Below are 12,516 nucleotides of genomic sequence, written 5' to 3'. Positions count from 1 at the left end.
ACTGTAACAGAAAGAGCTTTATTTGAACATTGTTTGAAGAACAATAGTATTATGTTTAAGTGACCGTGGCAATCTACTCGTTGGACCCTAAGCAACGATGCGGTCCAGTTTGAGGTGTACTTGGTCATGAAAAATACATTATATTCTACCCTATCTATACTCTCTGTCCCTCAATATTTCTTTCTCTTTTTTATTTTGTACTCTTTAGGTCTACTCTTTTATCCCCATTCTGTATATGTCTATCTCTATCTTTTTTCTCTCCTATTATTGTCTTTCATGTTTTGTCAATTCATTCGTTTTCGAGAGCGCTCGGCTGCCACTTGTTGCTGGTGATGTAATCTCGATTAACCCAGAACTAAAGTCTTGTGTAATTGGTCAGATGCTCGATTAAGTTCTGGGTCCATACTTACCAGAAGAGATAGAACACTGATCGGAACGGGAACGAAGAGCTCCAAACCTCTCTCTTTGCACGTTAAGGGCTGGTCTATGGGTCAAAATATCCCCTGGCCTTCTGAAATTCAAAAGATGCTAACACCTGGGAAATCGTGATTTGTTCAGAGCACCGGAACTAATGCTGCTCGGTATCGCACGCACCCGTTTGTATCATTACGGCGCTACGGTACCGTTTATGTTTACGTAGTCTGTCCACGAGAGATTACTGGTGATGAGAGAGCGTTTGTCTCTTGTTCATGATGGTATCACTAGACCAGCGGTTTGATATTCTGAATGTGAAAAGGCAAGGTTAAATAGAAAGAGTTTATTGAATGAGGTCAATGAGTAGTACTCATGTCTATCCCAACCCGGTATGTTCTTGCTCTTCCCCCATTGTCTTTGTTTGACACTTCCAATTATTTTTGATGTGAAACCATATGAATACAATCGAGTATTTTCTCCCTAAATGGATACATAATGAACAAACAAGACAATATTCATATGTTGTCAATCTATCACTTTTACGAGCACATAATGTTAGACGTGCTAAGAAAACGGCTGTCAACAACACGTCCAAATGTAAGAAATCTATTTTTGTCAGGAATGTGTTTATGGAAATGTGTTTGCGGTTGCTGTCATCTTCTCCACCCCGTGTCATCACAACATGTCATTTGATTATTCATGCGTGAATAGATTTATATTACAATAGATTTTTTTATCATCAGTCTTTCTCCAGCCAAGCGTTAATTTTGCCATCTCCTTGAAGAAGTCTGAATATTACTGACAAGTGGTAGCCTAAATGTTGCAGCAAATAAGTGCATAACTTTAAATTTCCTCTGTCAAGTCCTTTATTGTCTTAAGCTAACCAATCAGACACTTCTAAAGAGCTTTGGTTTTAACAGAGCACAGTCTTGTCTGTTTATAAACAATATTTTTTAAGGAATAGAACCAGACCCGAGAACAAAAGTGATTTATACTGTTCCGGAACATAACCGTTATTTTAAAAGCATGGAAACCGGAGGGCAGGTAGACTAGTGGATAGAGCGTTTGGCCAGTAGCCGAAAGGTTGCTAGATCAAATCCTCGAGCTGACAAGGTAAAAATCAGTCGAACTGCTCCTGAGAACGGCAGTTAACCCACTGTTCCCCAGGCACTGAAGATGTGAATGTCTGTTAAGGCAGCCCCCTGCACCTCTCTTGACTCAGAGGGGTTGGGTTAAATGTGGAAGTCCCATTTCAGTTGAATACAGTCAGTTGGACAACTGACTAGGTATCCCCCTTAATAACATTATTTTACACTCCAGGCATTTTTTTTTTACAGTCCCACCAAAAATTCAACAAAGCGCCTATGCAAAGCCCTCACTGACACTCAGAAACGTATTCCAGTGTCTGCCTGCCTACCAGCTGAAAATCTTTGCCAGTGTGTGTGTGTAGACTACCGGCCCTTCCCCCTCCCTCTGAAGCATGCAAAGTCTACTGTTGCTACTGACATTACAGGCATGATTCACAAATTAGGGAGAGACATTTTTAATTAGAGAACAATGGATTCCCCTTTTTCAATGCTAGTTAAGAATACTACAGTTATCACTTTTCACATCGGAAAACTCTCAAACTCTAGGCATTACTGTATGTGTAATGTAATGGAACTGAGTCATGATCAAAGGCTAGCTCTGGTCCAACGTTAGTTAAGCCAACTCTCTGAAGTTCAAAGACATTCAAAGCTCCTCCGTAGGTATAATTCTGTGGGCCTAATTCAGATAATGTCATAACAACAAGATGCCCAGCACTTCATTCCCAGCGCTCTTCTCACCGGCAACATTTCTGCCACATGTTGCACCCTACACTAAACTTGTCTGTCCAATGCATGTGCATAGCTTGCCCACTCTAAAGCAAGCTACTCTATCCATTGGTGAAGTAATTTAATATCGAGCAAAATGAAAAACGGGCCTAAGGGTCCTTAGACATATTGGTTTGACATTCTCCAAACGTTTAAAAAAAAAAAAAAAAATCCACCCACCCTTATCTATTTAAGTAAACTTCTGATTAAGTGGTGTCTGGCTTTCTCTTCAACAGTATTTCCGCATTTGTGACTTCATGCACCTTTATCCAAGGGCAACACACTCACCTGTGTTTCATCTTTCAGAATACATTCCCCTGGCGAGTGGAGCTGACCCCAGAGCAAATGCAGATGACAGTGAGCATGTGCCAACTAAGGGTCATGACCTTTTGACTTTTTAGCCTCTTTGGCACAGACATGGGGAGTTATTTGTGCATGTACGGTTGTTTTTCGGCATAGAAATGTCTTTATAAGTTGCTGCCTCTCATCTGCCCTCTCCTGGGGCTCTTTCAGTCAGTCAGTCACAGGATGGCTACTGCAGTTCAGAGGACCTGACCTTGGTACAAAGTACCATCCACGAGTAACATTGCTGCATACCAATTATTTGATCTGTATGGCTAATATGAATACTATGACCGTATGACTAACACTGTATGTAGTTAAGCTTATGTTGTCACTGTTCAGCAGTTGGAGAAGAAAATAAATCCAAGAGAAACTTCATCAGTGCACACTTTTTGTCACTGCAATCTTCAGCTTGATGTTGCAATAAATAGCTTAAGCAACAACAGACACAAGACCAGAAAAATCCATTCCTAGATTTGTGCTTATGCGGTTGCTTGATTCTGCATGGCCCAATAGCTGAATGGGGTATTGACTGGTAGCTGGTCCACCTGTAGTCTGTAGCCTGAATGGCTGGCGTGTGGACTGGTTTGGCTGCAGAGAGTCTGTCTCATTAACAGGCTCTCTCACAACAGCAGCAATTAACCCGGCCTGGTGTTAAGGAGGAATGATGGGAGGTGTAAATGATCTTACTACTCAGTCTGTGGCATTCCCTATGTAAGATGTCACCCCTATCGGGCTCAACACTCCGTGTACGCTAATCTAGCTAAACATGCTAACCTTTTGCCGCACGCTACGATAATGACGGGTTTAATGTCACGTTGTTGCTCGCTGAGGGGCGGCAAATAACTCCACCGGGGCTTACACAAAAGATTAAGTGGAGTAATTATCCCAGGTGCAATTATGAGTGACATTAGGGTTGATTAGAATAGCCGTTGCTAATGCCAGGGATGACAGTGTACACATTGTTAGGCGAGTGTAAGGGAGCGTTGTTTAATTACAGGTGAGGTGTAATGGATGTGGAGGAGCATATTTCCTCGAATGTTGACAACCCTCATGCAACAGAAGTTTGTTTTATACAAACCTCAATATGTGTTGGTTTGAAAAAGTTGCTAGCCCTTAGCAGGGTAGAATTTTATTGACGATGACGTTAGCAACTGAAATTGTTGTGAATCTGTCGGTGATATGATTGTTGTACACCCTATTCCTAGAGGAGGAGACAAAGGCCCCAGTGATATTTGCTCCAAGACCAGCCTTTTGTCATATCAAAGGTTACCAAATTAATTCTATATAAGCATTATAGGATTAGGAAATGAAGTAGTTAAAGGGACAGTTTAACGTCAACATCCATATTATTAAATATCGTACCTGTACATAACATCATGCATGACTTGGCCCTAAGGCAGAATTTGGGAAGGCATTTAACACAGAGGGGAAAAAACAGTAACATGTCTGAACATGCCTGAGTAGGTGATGTATTGATTATAATGAACTGGCCTGAAATTACAGGCCCGTGTCTCCAGTGACACCAGGCCAAGAGGAATGAATAACTCTTAAGTCTCTTCTTGTGTAGAAAAGAGAAGAAGGATGAATAGCTCTTAAGACCAGACTGGTAAGAAATAGACAGAGAGATAGATAAAAAAAAAAAGAGGGATGAATAACTTAAGATCAGGCTGGTAAGAAAAAGATCAAAAGAAAGAGGAGGAGAATGAGAAAGAAGAGTGAAAAATGTGTCTGCTGAAGCGTAAAATTAGCAATTACACTGGGTGTCATCAGTAATAACTATTTCAGCTTGGATCTGGGGGTTAATGTTGAACAGTGGGACTGTAAATCAGTCGGTTCACCTATGTTCAATCAGGCGGGGAGGGAGTGGTGTGATACAGAGCGCACCCTGGCCCAAAAGCCGCTCCTACTCGCCGATAAGCTAAGATGGCCGCCATCTGCTAGAAAAGCATTTCAGAGGCAATTTATTTTTTAAGACCCATATGCTGACCCCGGCCAAGAAAGTACAAAATTCTATGAAATCACATTGCAGGTTTATGGTGTGTGTGTGTGTGTATGTGTATGTGGAGATGGGTTTATTTGGGGGTTTTGGGTGGGAGGAGGGGTGTTGGGCAGAGGAGGTGGGTTTGTAAGAAGGAGGGGGGCAGGGGCGGTTAAACAGTGTAAATAATGGGGTCATAAGGTCAGAGAATGTGTTGTGTTGAACATGGCAGGTGGAGGAATGGATTTATTTTAGCAGGTCTTCTCAAACTGATTAAATGGGATTTGTGATTACTATTACACAATACGTGGATGTAATCCTTTTGTGTGTGTGTGCTCTGTAGTGATTAGCAAAGCTACATTTGATTGGTGGATTCAAATACAGTATTAAAAATGTGTGTCTGCGTGTATGCGTGTTTGGGTGAGTGTGTGTGTGCATTTGTCTACATGTGTGTAGACAAACTTTAGTGGCCCTACCTTCCTATGAGAAAGCTGAAGCATTGGTACATATTTTGTACAGAGCAGTGCTTGGACTATTGCCTACTTATCTGTGCTCCTCCCTTACAAGGTCATCACAAACGTATAGTCTCCGTTCTCAGCTGCTACTGTCTTTCACGGTTCCTAAGGCCACAACTGAAATGGGGAAAATATAATTTCCAATGATGCTCCTTGGTCTTGGAACAAGCTGCAAAAAACTTTAAAACTGGAGAATTTATGTTGTTAACCATTGTGATTGTTTTTAATGTGCAGTGCAAACGGAAAGTATTCAGACAGTTTGACTTTTTCCACATTTTGTTATGTTAGCCTTATTCTAAAATTGATGAAATATTTTTTTCCCCTCATCAATCTACACACAATACCCCATAATGACAAAGAAAAACAGCTTTTTTGAAAAGACAGAAATACCTTATTTATGTAACAATTCAGACCCTTTGCTATGAGACTAGAAATTGAGCTCAGGTGCATCCTGTTTCCATTGATCATCTTTGAGATGTTTCTACAACTTGATTGGAGTCCACCTGTGGTAAATTCAAATGATTAGACATGATTTGGAAAGGCACACACGTCTATATAAGGTCCCACAGTTGACAGTGCATGTCAGAGCAAAAACCAAGCAATGAGGTCGAAGGAATTGTCCGTAGAGCACCAAGACAGAATTGTGTCGAGTTACAGATCTGGGGGAAGGGTACCAAAACATTTCTGCAGCATTGAAGGTCCCCAAGAACACAGTGGCCTCCATCATTCTTAAATGGAAAAAGTTTGGAACCACCAAGACTCTTCCTAGAGCTGGCCGCCGTACAAACGGAAGGGCCTTGGTCAGGGAGGTGATGGTGGACCCGATGGTCACTCTGTCAAAGCTACAGAGTTCCTCTGTGGAGATGGGAGAACCTTCCAGAAGAACTATCATCTCTGCAGCCCTCCACAAATCAGGCCTTTATGGTAGAGTAGTCAGACGGAAGCCACTCTTCAGTAAAAGGCACAAGACAGCCCGCTTGGAGTTTGCAAAAAGTGACTTAACGGACTCTCAGACCATGAGAAACAAGATTCTCTGGTCTGACAATACCAAGGTTGAACTTTTTGGCCTGAATGCCAAGCATCACATCTGGAGGAAACATGGCACCATCCCTACAGTGAAGCATCCCCACAGCATCATGCAGTGGGGATGTTTTTCAGCAGCAGGGACTGGGAGACGAGTCAGGATCAAGGGAAAGATTAACGGAGCGAAGTACAGAGAGATCCTTGATGAAAACCTGCTCCAGAGCACTCAGGACCTCAGACTGGGGCGAAGGTTCACCTTCCAACAAGACAACAACCCTAAGCACACATCCAAGACAACGCAGGAGTGGCTTCGGGACAAGTTTTTGAATGTCATTGAGTGGCCCAGCCAGAGCCCGGACTTGAACCCGATCTAACATCGCTGGAGAGACCTGAAAATAACCTCTGCAGCGACGCTCCGCTTCCAACCTGACACAGCTTGGGAGGATCTGCAGAGAAGAATGGGAGTAAGGGTCAGAATACTTATGTAATAGTGATATTTCCTTTTTTTTGCTAACATTTCTAAAAACCTGTTTTTGCTTTGTCATTATGGGGTAATGTGTGTAGATTGATGAGGGGGAGAAAAACAATTTAATCAATTTTAGTATAAGGCTGTAGTGTAACAAGATGTGGAAAGTCATAGGGTCTGAATACTTTCCGAATGCACTGTACACACTGAGTACTTCCTGCTGACATCTTAACCGGGTCTTCTAGTAAGAGGTTTCTATCCTCAAAGGGTATTTTCCAGGTTAAATAAAGGTTAAAGGACCCCTCCAGAGGAAGTTACCGTCACTATTTTGACTTAATTCTTGTCCTAGTGTGTAAATGCTGGTTTAGTTCCACCCTCTGAACACCGACGTATGGATCCTTATAAATATTTATTAATTGGGTGTGCACATCTCCACCTTCCTCTGTGTGCACAGCCCATAAAGCCAGGGTCAGGGTAGCTTTGCTAATCATTACGGAGCACAGCACAGCTAGCTAGGACAAGGCGGTGGACCATCCACTCTCATTCCTCCCTCTTCTGCAACAGAATTGAATGCTGAAGGATGAATACAGAGTTTAGCGGTAATACTGGAATTTTACAGGTGAAGCTAGAGGCTAGCTAACCTACTCCCTGGATCAAGCTAGCCTACTCCCTGGATCAAACTAGCAAGCCAGGTAGCTACCTGTAACTATTAGCAACTGTGGATAATTGTTTCCAATGTTATTTCAAGCATAAGAGTACTTGTAACTATGCTAGCTACGATTCAGCAGTTTTTCTGATAACCTCATTATGTGAGGAAGTCTCTAGATTTTGCTTTCCTGACGTAGAGTATATTGTGATAAATTGCAGGCCACACTACTTGCCTAGAGAGTTTTCAGCTATACTTTTCGTGGCTGTTTATTTACCACCACAGACAGATGCTGGCACTAAGACCGCACTCAGTCAGCTGTATAAGGAAATAAGCAAACAGGAAATCACTCACCCAGAGGCGGCGCTCCTAGTGGCCGGAGAGTTTAATGCAGGGAAACTTAAATCAGTTTTACCTCATTTCTATCAACATGTTAAATGTGAAACCAGAGGGGAACAATTTTGAGATCACCTGTACTCCACACACAGAGACGCGTACAAAGCTCTCCCTCGCCCTCCATTTCGTAAATCCGACCACAAATCCTCCGACCACGAATCCTCCTGATTCCTGCTTAAAAGCAAAAATTAAAGCAGGAAGCACCAGTGACTCGGTCTATACAAAAGTGGTTAGATGAAGCAGATGCTAAACTACAGTACTGTTTTGCTATCACAGACTGGAACATGTTCCGGGATTCTTCCGATGGCATTGAGGAGTACACCACATCAGTCACTGGCTTTATCAATAAGTGCATCGAGGACGTTGTCCCCACAGTGACTGTATGTACATACCCCAACCAGAAGCTATGGATTACAGGCAACATTCGCACTGAGCTAAAGGGCAGAGCTACCGCTTTCAAGGTGCGGGACTCTAACGTGGAAGCTTACAAGAAATCCTGCTATGCCCTGCGACGAACCATCAAACAGGCAAAGCGTCATTACAGGGCAAACTATTACAGACTACAAAGGGAAGCACAGCCGCGAGCTGCCCAGTGACACGAGCCTACCAGACGAGCTAAATCACTTCTATGCTCGCTTCGAGGCAAGCAACACTGAGGCATGCATGCATCAGCTGTTCCAGACGACTGTGTGATCACGCTCTCCGTAGCCGACGTGAGTAAGACCTTTAAACAGGTCAACACTCACAAGGCTGTGGGCCAGACGGATTACCAGGACGTGTGCTCCGGGCATGTGCTGACCAACTGGCAGGTGTCTTCACTGACATTTTCAACATGTCCCTGATTGAGCCTGTAATACCAACATGTTTCAAGCAGACCACCATAGTCCCTGTTCCCAAGAACACAAAGGCAACCTGCCTACATGACTACAGACCCGTAGCACTCACATCCGTAGCCATGAAGTGCTTTGAAAGTGTCACGACTTCCACCGAAGGTGGCTCCTCTCCCTGTTTGGGCGGTGCTCGGCGGTCGTCGTCGCCGGCCTACTAGCTGTCACCGGTCCATTTTTCCTTTTCGTTTGTGTCTGTCTGTTTTATCACACCTGTGTTCATTTAGTTGATTTCGATGGGTTTATTTACACCCCGCTGCCTGCTAGTCTTTGTGCTGGGATTGTTCAGTGTTACTTTGTTAGGGGTGCGTGTATGCACCACGGGGTTTTTCTTTGCTCACGGTAATGTTACCGTTTTGATTTATTTCATCTAGGAGTAGAAGTTTCTCCTCCGTGTGTTGCGTTTCTTCCCTGTGTGTGGCGACTTCGTTTTAGCGTGTTTTCCCACATGTTGTTGTTGTTTGTTTGGGACTCCTTGAATAAACGATTGTGCCACTGGGACTTCCTTTCTCTCCTGCTCCTGATTCCTGCACCCTCCTACTAGGAGGTACGTAACAGAAAGGCTGGTAATGACTCACATCAACACCATTATCCCAGAAACCCTAGACCCACTCCAATTTGCATACCGCCCAAACAGATCCACAGATGATGCAATCTCTCTTGCACTCCACACTGACCTTTCCCACCTGGACAAAAGGAACACTTATGTGATAAAGTAACTATTGTCTGTATCAGTGATGGATACTAGCTAGAATGTGGACCAATACTTTTATAGCTTGCTACTAATACAGAAGCCCAACTTCTTGCACGTTGTTTTGATTAGTCGGTTAGATTAAGCCTTTCACTTGGCCAAATCATAAATCATACTCTGTACCAAATGAATTGCCGATCAATAAACATCTGACAATGTATACATGTCATTCTACTGCATGTTCCTGATTATTTACTTAGCTTTATCAAACTTCGTCCGGTCCCGTGTGGCTCAGTTGGTAGAGCATGGTGTTTGCAACGCCAGGGTTGTGGGTTCGATTCCCACGGGGGACCAGTATGGAGAAAAAAAATTATGAAATGTATGCATTCACTACTGTAAGTTGCTCTGGATAAGAGCGTCTGCTAAATGACCAAAAACGTAAAATGTAATATTACACTCTTAGAAGAAAAAAAAGGTGCCATCTAGAACCTAAAAGGGTTCTTTGGCTGTCCCCATCAGAGTACCCTTTGAATAACACTTTTTGATTCCAGGTAGAACCATTCCCCAGAGGGGTCTACATAGAATCCAACAGAGTTTTACCTGGAACCAAAAGGTGTACACTGTTGATGTGTATGGAGTGCAAAATGACTAGTTATCTTGTATTCTCCGAACAATAACACCAGTGTTCCAGTAATGTTATAGCCAAGAGAGGAGGAAGTGGTGGCTTGTGGTTCTAATTTCAGTGGTGCTCAATGAGGACCCCCATATCAATTGAAATCTCAATGTGGTCCCCAAACATATTGTAACATTAGGAACCCTCAGTAGTCAAAGTGTGATAGGACCTGAGAGCAGGCGTAAACTATAATGAACATGTGGGCTTTCTGTACACTGTAATAATTTATTTTCCATTCCATTGTTTGCTCAGCTTCTAATTGTAGTTGATTATGTAAACATCATCAGAGCAGACATTGAATGATAAAAAGATCAAAACATGAAACCATTCTGTGATATTTTTGCGAAACAATTTCATCCATATCCCCACTTTATGTCAATATTACAATATTGCTGCATTCTCAGCCTCGGTCCTTGATCTGCATCACACAGCCCGGGAGTCTTCAGACATGTATGACACATGAAACACAGGTAGGTTGTTGAATTGTCATGTCTGTCATGGATCTGGTCCATACATGACCATTTTGCTGTTTTTACTTTATCCCAGAGAACTGAGAATCAGCCAGGGATTCTCTCTCTCTCAGTATAAAGTCAAGATAGTGCTGTCAGGTTCATACCCACTGTGTACATCAACACCCGGGCCAAGCCACCCATGATTGTCTAGCCTTGTCATAGTCCTGACTCTACTTTTATTTTATTTAACCTTTATTTAACTAGGCAAGTCAGTTAAGAACATTCTTATTTACACTGACAGCCTACAGTGGGTTAACTGCCTTTTTCAGGGGCATAATGACATATTTTTACCTGGTCAGCTCGGGAATTCGATCCAGCAACCTTTTGGTTACTGGCCCGATGCTCTAACCACTAGGCTACCTGCCGCCCCATTACTTCACATAGGTGGTGTAAGGATTTTAGCAGGGTTGGACAATCATGGACGGTGACCTGATTTGTTTTTAGGAGAGAGAAAATCCTCTTTGTTTTCTGGCCTTGTGTGAGTTATGAGGTTATTTACAGTGCCATAGCCTACTTCACAATAAGCTACTCAAATGAATGTGACAGTGACATATGGGAGGGAGGTGTCTGACTGGCAATGTTTTCACTTCTGTGGCCATGCAGAGCAAAGAGGGACTGGGATGGGTAGCCTAAGAAAAAAAATGGCATATAGGCAACTACAATGTTAGTTCTCACATTTGGTACCTGTTGGGTAGGACAGAATGCTAAACACAGAAGTGCAAAATTGAGGGATAAACTAATTTCACTAGCTATATACACCCAATCTCCCATCTTTGAAAGCAAGCTAGCTAGCAAATTAAAACATAATTATGTTTTGTCCTTACAACTATAGTTTGCACGTTTTGACATTACTTTGCAGCATTTTGTATCACGTAACCAAACGTGAATATAAAGTCGGGTGCAGTAGCCTTAGCTAGTACTGGTGGAGCAATGAGTTTGATATGAACTTATATGGATTTACTTCACAGCAGTTTACTTCACCAGCCAAACTTGTATATAGTTAGTGACCCAGAGGCCTGCTCTTGCTGCTACTGTTGCGCTGCCATGCATAACATCTCTCCAGAAACGAAGATGTATCCGAGTTGTGTTAACATTTCACATATCCACGTCTTCATCCACTTTTGATGTCACTAGCTAGCGATGCAGCTAATGTTACATAGGCGACGTTAGCCATAAAGCTATTCCCTGATAAATCGTTCGGCTAACGTGTGCCTTGCCAGGCTGTTTACTATAGTCAAGTGAACATCGGTAGCTCATCAGAATAATATTAGCTATTTTGTTACTCACCGTTTCACCGTCAGCCCATGCAACAGCTCCAGAACGAACTACTGTAAGTGCATTACAGACAGTAGTAAGCGGTAGCACCAGGTTGTAAGCAGGAAGTAATGAGCCTGTACATGTACAGTACAAGTTTAACTTATCTGTTCAAGCCTAAATATACCATACTTTGACTAAAATTATAATTTATTGAATTAAATCATTGTGCAACATCACAGGTAATCTCCGGGCATCATATTTCAGATGAAAATGTTTTTCCCTGGTGGGCGTTTTAAAATAAATCATTTGACAAATTAACATTCACAGCCAGCTCACCTCGTTATGTGCATTGTACATGATGGTTCTTCCCTGCTGATGTCTTTCAAGATCCCTCTGAAATAAAATAAATATCAACATTAAGCAGCCCCCCCCCCCAAAAAAACGTGGTATTTGTGAATTGACATCTTGATTTTAGACGCTATGTTGCCTTCATATCCGGCAGTGACGGGTCCTGCTCATTTAGTAACATTTTTCCTCTGCTACGCCCTCATAAAAAATACACCCATCTGTCCTTGGTTTCCACAGGAAGCGCTTTATAAAACCCCGGCACTTTCATTTATCACCATGTCACATCTATCACCGTGGTGATGAGAATACAAATGAGGTGGATGCACACTCAGTGGCTTGCCCCTAAATACTTGACTGTTTTGTTTCATTGAAAACAAAGACACAACATCATTTTCCTCAGAGTCTCCTTCGCCAAGATCTGCAGACACATTCATCCAGAGGGGGGAGAGAGAGAAAGATACACCTCGTTCTATAGTATGTCTTTATTATGACTTATCACTAAGCGTACGGCT

At 42.6% G+C, this 12,516-nt stretch overlaps 1 long non-coding RNA gene across 1 annotated transcript; it reads right to left on the bottom strand.

Moving 5' to 3' along the window:
• Positions 1 to 11,673: 11,673 nt before the first annotated feature.
• LOC115165164 (uncharacterized) lies at positions 11,674 to 12,209 on the bottom strand. The gene is made up of 2 exons (XR_003870086.1): positions 11,993 to 12,209; positions 11,674 to 11,727 (listed from the first exon to the last, which is right to left on the bottom strand). It is a non-coding gene; the product is annotated as an uncharacterized LOC115165164 (long non-coding RNA).
• Positions 12,210 to 12,516: the final 307 nt, after the last annotated feature.

This window comes from Salmo trutta, chromosome 27 (genome assembly GCF_901001165.1).
Source record: "Salmo trutta chromosome 27, fSalTru1.1, whole genome shotgun sequence".
Taxonomy (NCBI): domain Eukaryota; kingdom Metazoa; phylum Chordata; class Actinopteri; order Salmoniformes; family Salmonidae; genus Salmo; species Salmo trutta.
This window is presented reverse-complemented; position numbering and strand designations above follow the sequence as displayed.